The 18234-nt window shown below is 36.8% G+C and overlaps 1 long non-coding RNA gene across 1 annotated transcript; it reads left to right on the forward strand.

Moving 5' to 3' along the window:
• The first annotated feature begins 44 nt into the window (after window positions 1-44).
• Window positions 45-11855, forward strand: LOC141950486 (uncharacterized). The gene is made up of 3 exons (XR_012631039.1): window positions 45-120; window positions 4673-4730; window positions 11834-11855. It is a non-coding gene; the product is annotated as an uncharacterized LOC141950486 (long non-coding RNA).
• Window positions 11856-18234: the final 6379 nt, after the last annotated feature.

An 18234-nucleotide genomic window follows, 5' to 3' on the forward strand; every position in this document is an offset into this window, starting at 1 on the left:
CCTATATTGGCCCATTAAACTACAATGGCTTCTTCATTTTGTCAGGTCAATGAACCATGAACTCAGGAGTCTCCTAAATAGTCCTCAACAAGACTGCTTTGAGCCATTACCATATTTCAGGTTAGTGACTTGCTAACAACAAATTCCCAAGGAAGTGGTCTGACATAGCTTCAAGTGTAAGGCTTGGTGAAAAAAATAAAAATAGAAATGACCATTACTGAATAATAAGGTGAGACATTGAGTGAAGTAAAGTTTGAGGTGGGCTGCTCTTATGCTGGATTTATCTACCCCACCCCCCCACAAATGGGTTTAAAATATGGATGTACACAGAATCTTAATCCTCACCGTATTTTTTTCAAGAGGTTGTTCTTTAAAGAAAAGGTGTTTAGTAGCTATTTTAGTAGCAGTTTATTGGGTTTTGATTTTTAAAAGCAATGACATATCTCTCTTTAAAAAGGTGCTAATTATAGAACAATTTCTTGAAAAGAATTACCTCTGTATGAAGTCTATTCAGTCTTGAGGTATAAATACTATCGATTATATATTTTCCTCCATGCACAAGTGTAAATGTTGAGGTTTCTTTTTCAGAGAACAAGTGTACATGCTTTCATTAAATAATGCTTTATTATGCTGAAATAGAAAACAGGTTAATAGTTTTGTGTATATATACACACATGCTAAATGTCTGTACATATACACTATATATATATTTGAGACTGTATTGGTTATTTATGTGTAACTATAGACCTGTAGGTGAAATTGTGATGCTTTTGACATTAGTGGGAAATCTGTCTTTACCGTATACAGGATCTCATTGTGTCTGGAAAAGAAAGACTGTGAGTTATGTCTTCAGTCCCTCACTTGAGCTGTTTGTTAGTCTGGGACAAAGAAGCCTGAAAGATCACATAACCTATTTGCTGTCTTTAAATCAAATATTGGAACACTAAAAATAAATTATATGGCAGAGCAAAGTGTTTTCCTCAGTTTGTAAGGCCTTTTTTACTTCTGTTAGCTCTTAGGATTAAAGGCTAAACTGTTGAGGTTGAAGATGTTTACTAATCACAGGGAAATAATTTCAGAGGTCTGTAGATAAAGGCTTTTGGTATTTAAGGGTATCATCCTTTGTAAAGACAAGGATCAACAGAGGAATGTGCAACTGCAGGGACGATACTGCAGGTATGATGAAGAGGGTTTAGGTTAGAGTAGCCAGATTCAGTCCACAATTTACTGAAGGAAAAAGGCTCTGGCTGCTTTCAGAGAGTTGGATTGGTCTAAGCCAGGATGGTATTATACAGATGTGGGAAAGGAATATGTCAGCTTTCAGAGACCAGAGAGACAGACAGACAGAAAAGTGCTTGTACGTAAGTATCAGTGAAGAAATGGAGGGCCTTGTCTGTTAACCAGCCAGGTGGTCTGGTCTGCTTGACAGCTACAGGTAGAGAAACTTAGTTTTTTGATTCATAAATGCAATATAGCATTGATTCGGTTTACCAGTGGTACAGAAGCTGCTTTTTTCAACTTTTGCATATGTTTCCAGAAAACTGGTGGGGGAAGTTTTTCCTTTCAATACTTACAAAAAGTGTAGGTGTTGATCAAGTGAATGTTGTATATACTTGATGTTGCCTTGTAAGGCACAATCTAAAATCAAGAATTTATTTGCATGCTTTGCATGGCAGACTAATAATAGTGCTGCATTTCCAACTAGTGAATGATGGCCTGGATTATTTTTTTGTAATTCAAATAAAATATTACAGTTTCAATTAATAATGGGATTTTGGGTAGAAGAACCTCATTCAGTGTTGCTGTCTGTAGCACATAGATCTGCACAAGTGGTGAAGAGCCAGTGCAGCAGGGCTTGGAAGTAAGGCTGTCAGCTTAATACATTGTGTGAAAATTGGGGCCAAAGGTCACCAATCTCCTGGTACACAAATCTCCCTCGGAGAATCTCATTTCATTCAGACTATCAGTTAGATTAGAAATACCCTAATTATCCCACTGAAATTAAATTACTTTATGTAAGGGTGATATAATGAACAACCATAAAGAAGCTATACAACCAATCATCCTATTAGTCACAGCAAGACTAGACTATACACTAAATGGCTCTGGTTTGATTATTGCGGGCTGGTCTGTGCCACATAAACTGGGGGGGGAGGGAAGGACCTAAGGGAAGATTAGTTCTGGTTTCTATTTTACTGGAAGAAAAACCCCACATTTTAATTCACAGTGCATGTCTTCTAGGTGAAAAAGGTGTAGGGTTGACTGTCAGAGCAGGCATAGTGTAGTAAGCTTCATGAATTATGAAGAGGTGATCAGGATCTTTCTTAGGCCATAGTGAATTATGTGGCTACAGAGAGCAGGAGGAGAGCTGTAGTAATGCAGGTAGGCTGCTCTAGCACCTCAGCTAACAAACTTCATCACAGGGTCATTCTCTTCTAGATACCCTTGCAGACATGTGCAGTCCTCACTGGTAGAGGAAGGTGAGGGTTTAGCTGATCTTGAACTTGAAAGAATGCTTCAATGGCTGGAGGAGGTCAACTGTTAAGAGTAAGCTGAAAAGACTCTATCTTTTATCTAGTACAGGACTGAAAAAAACATTCTATTTTAACAGGTGTTGTAATGTCCTGGCAGACCTGGTGGGAGCATTGACCAGCCCATCATAGCTGTGTGTTTGTCAGAAAAGCCCCTACTGTGATGAGTTGTGATTTTTCGCTTAAGGTGGAAATTTCCATAGAGAGATTAAAAGGTGTAGAGAGAGAGCAAACCAGCTGCTTGTCTGCTTGTTGACTTTCTCAGTCAGAATTCAAGAATTGTTTACTGAGTAACCATTTTGAAGAACCAAGAGGTGCTACTGTATAAGGACAGACAACTATTTTGAAAGGGCAGAAGATCTTCAGAGACCTGCTTAATCTAGATTTGTTTATTTAACATGAAAGGATAATTAATAATTTATCACTTAAAATCCGAAAGATCTTAATGAAATGGATACTGTGAGCTGCTAACATCCTAAAACTAGCTGGATATATTAAAAGGGGGGGGGTGTGTGTTATTTATAGCTGGAATTAATTCAGGTGTAAATGTCAAATGACTATTTTTAAAACATGGACATGAAAGAAACACAGCTGTTGAGAAGTATCCTAGGAAATAGAAGACAAGCAGGGATGTCTTGCTACTTTGATCTCCTTGCAGTCTGTCTTTACTGGGCTTGTTTTATGCTGTGCTACAGGGCAGTGCTGCTTTGCTGCCGTTCAGTCCTGCACAGATACAGACTGGGTGTTGAAAGCATTATGCATTTTTCTAAACTGGGTTTCAATTTAGATCTCCTAAAACCTTTATAGTCCAGAATATGATGTTCTATAAAGGAAGATGCTAATTTCACGTTTTATTTCTTCTTCTGTTAGTAGTCTTATGTCATCAGTCAATAGTATAAAATGTGTTTGTGGCAGTGCTGGCCCATGTAGTATTTCCCTGAGTTTTCTGTCTTCCCTTCTGGAGTTCATTGTAAAAACTAATTCAGGTATGATATGTGTTATTCAGGGTTTACCTTTTAATAGTCGTACAATAGAATCATGTTTTGGAAAAGAGACAAAACATCTGAATACTCTAAATATCACATTAAAAATGTTTCTTTAAAAGAAAAAAATATCCTAGAATTTTGTTCAGTTAAGGCATTTAGCAATCAAATATTTATTTGAATGTGAACAGAATGGAAGTATGAAATATGTAACTTCTATTGATCAGAATTGCAAAGCATAATTTGTGATGAGCAACATATCTTGAGTGGTGATACAAGTTCTAGTTTTTCAACTCTGGTAATCTGTACCTATATATTAGAAGCTAAAATCACTGTTCTTCTTTCAGACAATGCCTAAGAAATAAAGTATTTTGGTTATCATTTTGGGAGAGGTGGGAATGAAGGAAGAAGACTTTCAATGAAAAGAGTAAAATTAAAAAATTGAAGTCAGTGTTGATGCCAGGAGACAGTAATTCAGAACTCAACTTTTATAGAATCTTTGAGGGAATATTAAGCCTGCTATAACTGACAATACATTACTTCTGTCCAAATCTGAGGACAGTTAGGAACAACGGCACTTTACAAAAATTTTTTGATGAAACTTTGTTACATTGGAGTTTTCAATTTAAGAAAATTGACTTGGCTGGAACTAATATGCAATACTTTAATCATGGTGTCTGGAGGAAGCAGAGTTTCCCCAATTGCTTTGAGCAGAAATTCATGCTGGTTTTGTAGATTGCTACCTGAACATCTACCGAAAATCTTCCATTTTTGCTATAGTCACTTCTGCATATTCTCTAACTTTCATGTGTGATTAGGAGAGGGGGAGATGAGAAATTAACACTGAGCCAGCTAGTGAATGGAAATACCCTTAAATGATAGTGCTTTTTAAACTAAAATAGCACTGACAACAAAGAATGTAAATTGGGGTTTTTTTTAGTTACTATTATGGAGTTGCACAGTCAGCAACCTGTTCTGTGAGGACTTAGAGAGATCCTATGGAATAACCTTGATCTGTTAGTTTAACAGCTGGAGAGAACGACCAGGTTTGTCAAGGACCCTCAGTAAATGTCACTATGCTCATTGAAATTGATCCCCTCCTCTGGAGGTAAGTTCAATACTATGATTTATATCTCATGTAATTTTCTTTATGCCCAGATCTCCCAGAGCCATTGAGTACACTGCCATGGACCCCTGATACAGGCGAGTTTGTATGGTAAGTTGACACACTGTTTAGTGAGAGTGGTCAGAGTCCTTTTAAGATCTCAGGCTTTTTTTTTTTTTTAAAAAAAAAAAAAATGCATTTCCCTATTTGTGTGAAATTTCCTGTAACAGTCTATTTCATGTAGATGCCCTCTATGACCCTTTGGAGAAGGGTGGGAAAAAAAAGTGCCTGGAACAGTGTGTGCAGTACACCTGTGCACAATTTATCACACTGTGGCAAAGCCAGATCAAGGCAACAGAGTACAATAATTAAATGGATGACTGATAAGCAACAGCTGGGTAGATAAGATTTTTAGAAATACAGAAGTATTTAATGGTGCAGCCTAAAATCTTTCATGAGTGCATATGCTTATGTAATAAGCTATTTTAGCATTTAAAAAAGTTAAATTCTGCAAGTATTTATAGGAGATGCATTAGTCTAGCAAGTAATTATGCTGATCTCTCTGGGACTCTTCACAAGAAAAAGGTTGTGCAGGATTTGACCTGTCTCAAGTTAAAAGTTTTTAGCATCAATTATATTAGAAATGAAATACTGTAAATGGAAAAACTCAAAGTTGAAATTTAAAGCTTAGGTTGGGCATGCCTCTGGAGTGACACAGTTTAGGGATGCACATCTCTGTGCAGGGCTGGGGCTGTTACCTTAACAGAAGGCAATGGATTGAACAGGTTTTGCCAGGTTGCATCTTTTAGTGTTTTCACAGTAATAGAAAGAAAATCCAGTAAGGAATGGAGTACAGGCAAACAGACTGGGATGTTGTGCAATGTTCACAGTTCACACTGTAAAACTTACGTTACACCAAAATTAGTTGCTCCAAAAAAGAGCCCGAGATGTAGGTGTGAAAAGTTCTACCTTTAAAACTGGTACTTTTATTATCAAATTTAAGCACAAATGCGAAGTTTTGATTTGTGTAATCATTGTTGGTTTAGGATGGCTTGTGCTGATGCCTTCAGACTTTCGGTAGGATTAAATCATATCAGCTCTCCTGTGCAGATCACTATTGAAAAGATTAGGTTTATTTAAACAAAATTGTATCAAGGTGTAATTGTTCCTGTGCGTCTGTGACAATGTGTTTTGCTTTCAGTGTAGTGGGAACATGAGTTCCTTTATACTTCAGCATCCAAGCAGAGATTTCAATCTAATTTGTGTGCTAGAGGCTTTTGATTGTGAAGCAATTACATTTCTCCATCTGCTTTTCTAGACTTAAGCATTTTGTGTAGTTTCTTGCTTTGTGTTTGGCTGTGGTTTATTTCAGAATGGTACCTAAGTTTTAGCTTTCTGATTTTTGGAGAGAAAGTGTTTAACCTGCTTTTTTAAGTCACATTTGTAGCATGAATTCTCCTAATCATAGAGCTCTTTTGGTAACCGGGTAACGTAATTACTGTTGTAGAGTTCGATGTGTGTTGAGGTAGAGGTGGTTCCCTTTCTCGTGGTTAACCCAAACAGCGGTTAGCCCTGGTATGATTCAAGAAAGGCTTTTGCTTTGGGAGCGAAAGGGTGATGATTCTGGGGCTAGTTCTTCACATATTCATTTCCCCCAGATCTACATTTTAGGAATGGTAGAAAAGAAAAAGGGGACTAATCCAAATCCGAAGACTTGGTTTTAAAGGAAGTGAACATAAAATTCACACAGATGTTATGATGTGTAAATACAAGAAGTTGTAACAAGAAAGAGAAACATCCCCAAAACATTTTGATGTAGAAATAAAATATGTAAATATATCTAATACAAATATATCTGATACTAATGTGTAGAAGAAAATTTGACAGTGCTAAGTATTAAAAAAAACCCCAAACCTGTCAATTTTTGCATCATCACCATTTCTATTCATTGAAGGCTATTTTAAACATAAAAATATATGGGGGTTTTTTTATTTGTCATGTCATTTCCATGTCAAATAACTCAAGTTAGTTTATCTTAGTGGTCAAGTTTGTAGTAAATCTGGGATATTTAAAATCCCTGAAAGTAAGGAATAGTATCATCTTGGATTTCTGTAAAAACATTTTAAAATTAGGGCAAGATGTTTACTTCTAATGGCAAGAATTGTTCCTTTTTTTTTTCTCCTCCCACCCCTTCTCAAATCCTTCTGTGATTTATACTGAGCTGCAGGAGTAACCACCTCTTGTTTCTTACTGTTGGGATCAATTTGTTTCAGAAGCGGATCAGGGAAGGGGACACTTTTTTCACATAACATGAGAACTTTAAAAAAAAATCAGAAGACAAGCTAGCAGAGAAAGTATTAACAGTGAGTAGTAAAACTCTAAAATCAATTGCTACAAATAGTTGCAGCGGCACAGTATCTGCAGGTTCAAAGGGGGAGTAGACAAATTGATGGACAACAGGTCCATAAACAAATACTGAAAAGATTAAGCAGGATGTACCCTAGAAATATGCCAAAACAACAGTTTTGAATGCTGGGAGATGCAAGGAAAACAAACCACAGAAAATGATCAAGGTTTCCTGCTCTTCTGAAATAGCATTTCCTTTTTCCCTCTGTGGGAGACGAGATGCTTCCCAGGATGGACAATTTTTCTGACCCAGCAGAACACTTGCTGTGTTCAGAAGGGATGAAGCTATATAACGTTATCCTTTTATTTAAGTCTACTCATTGCTTTTTGATCACTGGCACTGTTTGAGTAAGCACTTCATTCTTCTGTCCTTTTGCACTTCAGAGGCAGGAGAAAGGATGAAGCAGCTTTCTCAGTTTATGCACATGTATTTGAACTTTCCCTTCTAATGAAAGCAGGAGAACCTCCAGAGGACATGGAAACTGATCTTGTTTTATTTGGGCTTTCTGGAATAAACCTGAAGGGATGAACATGCCCCAGTTTTGCAAAAAGAGGAGGAGTGAAGTGGTGAAGTGAAGTTTGTTATGCCCCATCAAGTCTGCCAAGTTTAATCTGCCATTACAGAGAGAAAGCTGGCTGTGAGATTGTTAGAATTGACTGACAACATCTAACTAACCACTGAGAATGATTTTTGTCTTTGTAGTACAATTCATGTCTTTCTATCGTGTCCATGTGTGTAGTGTTTTCAAATGAATTTAATTATGAGTGATGACTACTAGCTTTATGGATGTGCTGTTCTCTGTAATACTGTAACTGATTGCTTTTCATCTGGACTTGTCACCAGCATTTGCAACTGTCCCAGGTTTGCCCTTAGCTGCAGTTAATTAAACTACTGGGGCTTGTTGGGGGAACTTGAATTTTTGTTTTGGGTTTTGTTGTTTCAATCCTGAGCAAAAGTTTTGAGTTTTATTTTGTGAATACCCAAGCATATTAATTTCTGATTGACTAAATGGGAGTCAGTGCCCTCGTTTTCACTTCTGATTTCTTAGAGTAGATACTGATTCAATTTCTAGTCTCTTGGACACTGTTCAGAGGTGAAGGAAAAAGCAAAAGGCATAACTTTTTTTCTGGTAAAAACTCCTTTTGCTGATATTTGTGGAGGTGTTGCTCTGTACATATGCTACAGTTATGCCTCACACATCTTCCTATGACATAAGAAATTGAGACTGTGAAGTCTCCTGCTAGAAGCAAAAATTGATCTTCATTTCAGGAGAAACAAGCTGCTTATTTTCCACTTCTTGGTCTATTTATATGTAGCTCAACAGCTTTTAGATTGTGAAATGCACCATCAATGAGACTAAAAGTAGAAGCTTTGGTGCAAAGTACATAAAAAGTTAGGTGATAAAATAAATGTATAGAAATTACTGCTATTATTATATTACTGCACCATCATGTGTTGTTACATTCTTTATGTGCTCAAAAGTAAGTGGCGACTCCTTTTTCCCTCCAGTCTCTACATGTTGTCATTTGCTTGCCTTTGATTTCATTCCTGATGCTAATCTTATGCTGAAGCTGAGGTGACCTTTATATGTTACCACTTTTCCAGGTGTTGCCTACTAACTTTTACCCACACAATAATCATTATTTGCATTTCTAATGAAGTAAAGCACTAGGGACTAACTTCTGTTACCTTTTCTACTGAGCTTTGCTTTGAAAATGATGCTCATCTAAAAGGAAGCATATTTGTTGGAAGCTTCTGAAATACATAAAGTCAACTGGAGAAAACCTCCTTGAATTGGCTGGCTAGTAAAAGGAAGAGGCAGCTGGATTGTGGACTCGGAGTCCAAGGCAACAGTCTGAGATTTCTTCACCACCACCTCTGACACAGAATAATTTCTACCATTTTTACGGGGTCTCCCTGCAGTTATAGTAGTGCATATAAGAAAGACTTTTTAATATATCTTGCAAATGTGAAGGAGTTTTACCTGGTAGGCAGGCTTACTACTCTGCTCAGCCAGGTGAGTAAGACACAATCATTGTCATAATTCATGAATCTAAGAGCATCTGTATCAGAATTCTTGCTGTCAGGAAAGGACTTCTTCCTAAATATAATAATTAAAAATTGTAGAAGAAATTGGCAAGTGGGACAAGCTGACATACAGGGACAAGTTGTCACTGTGGTATGGCCTCACATGGCCATCTTCATGTGCTCTATCTAGCATGCAATGTGCTGATAACATTTGTAGTCTTAACTGAAGGAGGAACTGTGGGAGTTGTATTAATAACCAAACACTTAGGCCTCCTCCCTTTGATCTTAACCATTTCAGTGAATTGAGTTAAATACACTTGTTACATTGCTGATGTTGTAATTGTTAAAAGATCCCTAGCTGCCTGCTTTTTTGTGAACAGAACTGCTCATTTTAGCTGTTGAAAGATGGTGCAGGTCAAAGGAAGAACCACAGAGATTGCCAGCACAATTATAAATGTGGACATCTGCACAGAGCTTGCGAGGCCTTGATTCACAGGTCAAAGTGCCAAACTGCTCCTTGTGTCCCACTCTCACAAATCTGATTTGGCACATGTTTAGTTCCTCTGAAGTGTAGTGTTGCTGTAAGTCCATGTTAGACAGTTACAGGAGGCATCATAAGGGTTTGAGTCTAATTAGTGTTTGTGTTTTTGAATTAAAAGCCAAGGCATGACACTTTTTTTTCATACAGTTACCAAATGTGGGATGCAATACTCAATGATAGTAGATGAGTCCTAAAAAAATTTAAAAAAGAGGACACTTTTGTTTCAGGTCTTGTCCGTTCATCAATCCTTGTCCATCCTTCTGTTCCCTTCCCGAATCAGCAATGTCCCCTCCCTGCCCACCTGGCACCAGATGTGCTGTCAGGCACTACTGTGTGTCCCAAGTCCTCCGAGTGGCAGAATGCAAAATCTCAGGTGACATTCACCTGGAAGCGCTTAGCCCTCAACAGCTGCAGCCCCTTGATTACCTTGCCCGCCTCGGTGGCTCTGTGCTGCTACTATATCAATTGCTTGTCAATTTGGCTTAGCTGTGACTTTGACTGACTGGAATGAGGGAAGTGGGAGTGGGGTGTAGGCGAATGGTTAAAATTAATTGCTACATAAGAAAAAATTGAAAGATAATTATTCCTGCTTTCCTGTCAGTGCTCGAGGGTAGATGACCTCATTAACTTGCAGCTTGTACACAATTCAATTACTAGGAGATGGAAAATACATTTTTAATTACCTCGGTGGCTTGTGCTCCATTCATCTCCATTTGCATGGCTTTTTTACTGTTGTGTTCTGAAGAAGTAGTATGGTCTTACTAAGGCTACCATAAGAACTATCTTCTTGCTACAGTTATTCTTAGGTAGGATATTAAATGTGTGAGATTAACCCTTTGGTGCCAAGTGAATTGGGAGATTCTGTGGTGATACTGATGTGTTGTTAGTTACCTTGGCATGTCAGGATTTTGAAACTTATCGTGTCAAATAATTACGTAGAGTAACTTTGTTCTTTTGTGCATTTTGTTGCTACATATTTTAAGAAAGCATTAAATTGGTGCATAATAAGCAGATCACCTAGTAGACAAATATCATATCAATGTATGTCGTGGGAAAGAATTCTTTTGTAATTTCTGAAAGCCTATTGTGGCATTTACTGAATTAATGATGACTTAATTGTTTTAAATACATAGCTAGACAATGATTTTAATGCATGAGTTTTTAAAACTGTCAGTGGTGTGTTGAAGTGTACAATACATGTGGAAAGAATATTTGTTCATCGCCAATCGTTTAATTTAAAACTATTGCAGTATTGAAAGGCTTGGAGTTAAGAATTGAGGAACCCTGTGACCTGGTGCACAGATTTTTTTCAGGAAAGATTTTTCAAGGATTATACACTGTTGCAGTTTAAGACTGTGTTGTTGTCAGGGTTGCATCCAGCAACTACCACAAAAAGTTTCAAGAACTGATCTTGAGTGTTTCAACTCTTGCTAAGTCACAGCATGACACAGACTGTAATCCTTGCTCTGATGGTGCAAGCTGTGTTGGTGGGGAAAGAAGGTATAAGCCACAGAGACTAGCCGGTTGTTAGATTATGAGGTAGTACTGAGACAAGTTGTGATGTACAGAGAGATTTAGCTGTGGGAACTGAATATGTTTTATATGATCTGTATCTGTCTGCTACTTCAGTCTCTACAAAAAATAAAGGGGGGGAGGGGATGGGGGAACGACATAATGCAAGGCATTCTTGAACTATTCATATAAACTTCATTGTGAATGTATTAGTCCTATTTAATTCTTCTCTAAAGAGCATTAAAGCAAGATAAGGCGCTTTTAAGGCTCACTGTCAGAGAGGCTTTAATGATATTCTAAGAACTTGCACTGAGAACTCAACTATTAGTCCATAGTGTGCCTTCAGCTGTGACCCACAAGTGAGCATCATTGTAGGAGATCTCTGAGGAAGTGTTGGAAACAATTTACAGTCATCCTTCTCTTGCTGGTTAGTGCCTCAGTGTGATCCAAGGCACAGTGAGATACAAGCTCCTTCTTGCTATACAGTAACATTTAGGATGTTTATTCTGCAAAATTGTAGTTTAAAGCCATGATTGAACTAATACATACCTTCTTAGGCTAGCAAATTTATTGTGACATTTTTCTTCAAGGATATCCTGCTAAAGGATCGTACTCTGAAGAGTTCCTTCACTGAGCAGTTTTTCAAGAGTGAGTGAGCATGTGAGTCACTTTATTAAAATGAAAGAACGTAAATATTTTACATTATCTGTGTTGATTATTTTACAGTTGATGTTTGCTGCATTTCATAACACAGGAAGACATCTAAATGACCAGTTTGGTAAGATGGCCTTTTTGGTTTTCTACTAGCTTAGTATGGAGACATACAAAATGCAATATTAAGGAATCGGTCGCTTGCAGACCAAGAGAGAAATTACGTTTGGATTTTGCTTATACTTTATGAAATATGGCTGTGATTTGTCAGGAGTGTTTTTTGGTGTAAGGGTTTTGTTTGTAATCTTTAATGATTTGGGGTTAGGTTTGGTGGACCTGGTACTGGCAAAATCTCCAGTACAGCCAAAATTTGTGGTATTTGCACGAGATGCAATCTCTATTACCAGGTGCACTATGTTTACCTTGACATGTAGCAATTTTTCCATTGTTCTTCCAGAGATAAACAATAATGTAGTCCTGAACTTTCATGGTTTGTTAACAGTCAAGCCAAAAGATGTAGCACAAAGTATGTAAACATTTTAAGAATATGGACTGTACGTGGAAGAAAATGTGACATGAGTATAACAGTTGGAGGAAATCAACACAAACTTAATTTGCTTGGAATATAGCCTGACCCCTTCTCCTCTGCCTCCATCTATTATTTTTATTATTACATCAGTATCTGTTGATCAGAAAAATTTAGGTTATCTGAAATATTTACAGGGCTTCTGTAGCTGTCTGGCTTGTCAAGTCTTTGAAATGTATGTGACCACAGCATAATTTTTTATAGTGCTCTAACAGTGCTCCCATTGAGGGAAAATTAATATAAATGTTAAGATAATTGCAAACTGACTTAAATGTGACATTTGGGCCAACATCAGTGATTCTGTAGTGTTAATATATTTTCAGATGACACATAGGCCAAAACCTTTCAGGATCTAAGGACAGAGGCTAATTCAACTTGAATTTATTTGTGGATTTTTTGTGTTAAGCATCCGTTGCCCTCACCATTGAGCAGCAGGGCTTTTTGCAGCCCTGTTTCTGTCCACTACCACCTACAAACTTATGACATATGTACTATTTGCAAAAGATGAATCCTATCATGACCTCTAGGTCTGGATTTATCTTTATCCTGTTTGAGAGAGTGTTTCTCCTGACATAGTGAAGTTACTGTTAAAATGTTTGTGATGCATATGTGCCATTTAAGACTTCTGCTGTCATGTACATTGGTATACATCCCAATTCACCACTACTTTTGTCTGTGAGTTTGTGTGTCTGTGGTGCAGTGCTGGGCTGAAAATGGTGGTAAAGTGAGATTTTGATCTCAGTTTACAGAATGAATATGAAAAGAAATACAACCTAACAAACCCCACATTTATTAATTACACTTCTTTGGCTGAATTGAGTAATAGGAGTGTAGTAGTGGGTGGGTACATCTTGAGGTTTAGCATCTATAGCTGAAAAGGACGTTCCATCAATATTACATCCACCTGCAAATACAGAGTGCATATTTGGATATTAAAGATCTAGATATGAATTCCCAGCTAAATGTAGAATGTATCAGGAGTCCCAGCATAGTTCTGGAAATCTGTTTCCAGTCCCAACATATAAGGCTGTGTCAGCACAAAACACCTGGTATCTACTTAAAGGTGCTATTGAAAACTCAGGCAAGGAAGTAGAGTGCATTTCTCATTTTAGGAAGAAAAGGAAAATTGCATGCATAAAATGAAGTTTCGAGTGAGACAGTACCTCAGGACTGTTTCAAAACGTGTTCTGTAGAAGACATCATGGAAGGGATTTTACATTCAATGATCTGTTTCTCTGATCACACAGTAGTAGTAACTTGTAATTAACTTGTACGAAACAAACAGTAACTTGCTTTCTTGCAAAAATCCGTGTTGATCTAGCTTGGCCCATTTCCAAAAGAGGTTTGCACATGCTGATTGTTAGAGGCTTTCTTTTAATCCTCTTCTGCCCTCCTAGTTGAAGAACTATTAGAGGTCTTTTCCTCCCCAACCCCCCCACTCCCCAAATTTTAATCAATAATATAACATTTACTCCCCAAGTAGTATAGGATTCAGTTATGATATCAAATACACAATATTATACAATTATTGTATTTAATTATAGTAAGGAGATTGCAGTCTCGCAAAATACCCACTTTAAGGTTCTCAAAATCTTCAGTAAGTCAACATTGATATAAATTGTAATATGTCTTTTCTAAACTGCAAAGCCCAGTTATCTCTTACAACTGCAGGAAAATGGATCATTAGAAGGATTTTTAAAAAAATGCATAGAAAGGAGAGGAATGGGCTCATTAGAAAATGTTTCACACATAATCTAACTAATTAACATAATAAATTGCAGGGAACCATATTGAAATATCATATAATTAAATAAATTCCATACGGACCACGTAAGTTAATGTTTTCTTTTTGGAAAATTGTGTGCCTTGGCAAATAAAATATTCAGAGGATTAACTATAAAGAAAAAAATGGCTTTGTGTAATTATTCTCTCATGTAATTTGAATTAGACATAATTACATTTCCTAAATATGAAAGGAAAATAAGTGTGATCTATGGAGAACAGACAACACTACCGAGACAAGTCTGTCTTTGTTTCCTGACCCATTAAGTGACAATTATGATACTTGTGTTAAACATCTTAGAAGTGGCATGAACTTGCCATAACTCTTCACTTATTCTGCTTGAAAAGATCATAATAGGAAAAGCTTTTGCTCTTCTGTTTTTAAATGGAGTTCAGACTATCACTTGTGCAATACAAAAAGTTCATAGAAAAATGTTATTGCATCAAGTACTATTTTCATCACGTGCATAAACTAAAGCAGCGCTCTTTTTGCAACTCCGAAGCCACATAGCCTTCTAGAATATACTACTGTAAACCTCTATAAAATGTATGGATGCTTATGTCCTGTTATATGCCACTGGTAAGTGCCTGCGTGGTTTCAGTAGAAAACATGCACAGAGTTTGCAGATGTCAAGTGTGTTGATGCACTTGAAGTTGAATTACTGAGGCAAGTTGTGAATGTACCTCTTAGTTTCTGCAGGGATTTTTTTCCCCTCTCCATTTATTTATTTATTTTAAGTTAAACAATTGCCAGACAACATGTAATCTGAAATAAATGCAGTGCTTTTTCTAAATGTATTTTTTACCAGCTAGCAAAAAATGCTTCAGAACTTTTATATACTCCTGGAGAGTTGTATTAACTAAGTTCACATACATATACTCTATGTATTGGTGCATATCCAATTAAGAGTATTATATGAGTCTAAGGATCTAGGCAGAGAGTTTACAAACTTTTCCTACTAGTTGTTGCTCATTCTGTGTTAGCATAAATCATTTATGCTGTTGAAAATATACCTGCTCACTTATTCTTATATACGAACCATATGTTTTGGTCTTTGCATAGAATTTATCTGTGAATCACCTACTTATGATTTATTGAGTTGTGATAAGAGCAAATTATGGAGGTAAATTATAATTATGTGTCTTAACTAAATAGTTGACGAGGTAACTTCATCATTATTTATCACTTGCTTTTCAGTAAGAAATAGTCTTATGTAAGTGAGATAAAAAGACGGATTTTTTTTCTGAAATTCTTCGATGAGATATGGTGATTCACACACTCCCTCAGCTTTCTCTGCCAGGAGACTTGGAGACTTCAGGAAAGATGCTGCTCAGTATGTATCTGTTACACTGTCATGATGAAAATTTCTTTTTTTGCTTCTATGTATGTGAGAAAACGTACATTTTGTTTATTTGCTATAAATATTATGTTTTCTAGTCAGATATTTTGAACAATTTTTCATTTTATAATGTAAATTTTGGGTTCAGTAACACTTTTTATGCACAAGCCCTTCTATTACATCTTGTGTGTTAGACTCCTGTGTGTTATGCTGTTGCGCTCTGATTTCTCCTGGAGTCTTGTGGCTCATGCATTCTGAGAAAGGCCAGTGGAAAATTCTCTTGCTGTTTGTGTGCGATCTCCTTTCATTTATAGAACTTTGCTGATAAATCATCCTATTTTTGCTAATTTCTTTCTATTTAAAAAGTATCTTTGATTTGCATCAGCCAAAGCTAAAGATTAAAAAAAAAGTAATTCATGTAATATCGGTGGTTTTATTTCTTGCTTTCCTGGAAGGCAGTGTGTACTGATGCTGCTCTTGGTCATACTGTTTCTTTTTATTTACGGTGCTTCTACAGCAGGAAGATGTTATCCACACATTTAGATTCCCTGAACATGAGCCATGCAAACTAATTTTCAGACTTTTTAGTATCTAGTGTTATAGGTAATGATAAGCAGTTTATTTACTGGATGCTGTGGCCCTCATTTTCATAAAATTCAAATGCTGTTGTGTTTCTGAATTGCCCATTGCAAAGACACACAGGGAATTCTGAGGTTTTCCAAAGTTATATAATTTTCTACCATCTATATCTATGTGCCCACTTTTTGCAGTTATTTAAAAATAAATACACAAATCTGTCTGGAGTCAGAGAAGACGCCTCTTCCTGAACTGTTTACTGAGCCTTACCTGGAGTTCAGCCCTTAACAGGGCAGTGTCACCTGGCTGGTTCATGTTTAGCTTTGACAGTATCTTAGTGCTCCCTGTTCTCAACACCCATCCTGACATGTTTACAGTCAATTTAGATGATTTCATTTGTAGATCCTTAGAAGGCGCATTGATCAAAAGACTTTTCAATACTGTCTGAATGATAACCACATGTGCTTAGTTTGGCAGTTTTGACAATTCCTACATGTAGAACAGGAGGCTTTCATTCATCTTTACAGATGCTGTACTTGTTTAGTTTCACACTGCACTGGGAGAAGAGCTGATGTGTTTTTAAATATTCTGCTTGATACTGATGTAAATATGACTCAGACAGAGGCAGACTTTCAGCTCCTTCTCTCTGCTGCTTTGCCCCACTCAATCGACAGAACATATCCAGATCTCTATCTTGTAGACTCGGACGGATGCAGTGAAATGGACTGTGATGCACAATTTCCAGGCCCATCCATAACACCTGTCTTTTAAGCTGGTTTTGCGTATAATCATCCTTTGGCCTCTGCCATTTCTTTTAAAAGTATGTCTATATTCAAACAAAATTTCTTTTAATAGCTAAAATGTCTGCTTCTCTTGGAAATATTTGTCAGCCTTGTCTGGTCCTACTTTTTAGTGCAAATTCACTGAAGACTACCACCTCCTTTCTTAGACGTCCGTGTTTATGGGATATTTTACTGAATTTGAATAAATAGGTGTTCTGGCAGACCATGCCCTCAGTATCTGTGAAATGGCAAGATTCTTTTTGTGCTGAAGCCAGTTAACAGAAATACTTTTGCTTCTCTGTAGTCTCCTAATTCTATTTATGTATAGCTGGTTAAACAGATTAAATAGGGAGAAGTTTTCTGAAAGTTAGTTATTCTCCTTGCTTCTCTAGCTTTGGCTGTCTGTTCTGCAGATTAATATTCTCTGTAATGTCACAATCCTGATTTTATACCTTGCTTTCCCACACTTCAGACTCATTTTTAACACCATCACCTCAAATATGTTTTTACTTCTTTGGAGTTATTTTTAAATTTCCTAATTTTTCCCATTATAAGCTATTTTTGACTTCTATCTTTGCAAAAAATAAATGACTTCCCTTTCTTAAAAATTACTGTGAATTACTATTACATATCATGTTCTGCAAGGAGGTCAACCCTAAACTGTGCTTATTCTCTTGCAGTCCTTCCAGTGTTTGATTAAGGGCTGAGTTCAAGATAGCTACCAACTTTCCACCTTTACGTGCTTCACCATGGTTTTTGTGAACAAACGTTAGTTTCCTAACCTGTGCTCTCATGAGACATTCAGCCAGTTTTCCCCATCCCCTTCTGCTCCACTACCCTCAGTATTTCACTTTAATGCTGTTTTCTGATTTACAGACTCCAGATGCCTTTCAAATTCTTTGGTCTTTAAAATTTTCTACATAGAAAACTACTCTAATGCCTACTCTAAAAGAATGGAAATCACATGCAATTATAAATGGGATTATGCTATTGTTCTCATTAGTCCTTGTTCCAAAAATGATTTAAATATAGATTTATAACTGTTGTTAGCCATCCTAATAATTTATTTCTGTTAGGTGTTTAAATTAGGTCAATACAAAGATACCTAGGCACTTGGAATTGCATGCCCAGGTGATAAACTGTGGAAGCAGAACTGAAATCTTGATAAATTGAAAATCCTGATCCAACTAATTGGATGCTGATTATTATTGGGCTTTGTTTTGCTCTCCTTTGCCAAATGCTTCTGCAATACCAAGAAAGTAGATATGTGTTCTTGCTCTGGCACTTGGGATTCTAATTCTAACAGACTTTGCATAAGGATTTAGAGATTCCTGGATCATCATAGTCCTGAAGTTATCTTTGTGGATTATAGAAGAGGACAACATTTTATTATATTACATTTTGGGGCAT

The sequence above is a fragment of the Strix uralensis genome, chromosome 15 (assembly GCF_047716275.1).
Source record: "Strix uralensis isolate ZFMK-TIS-50842 chromosome 15, bStrUra1, whole genome shotgun sequence".
Classification (NCBI taxonomy): domain Eukaryota; kingdom Metazoa; phylum Chordata; class Aves; order Strigiformes; family Strigidae; genus Strix; species Strix uralensis.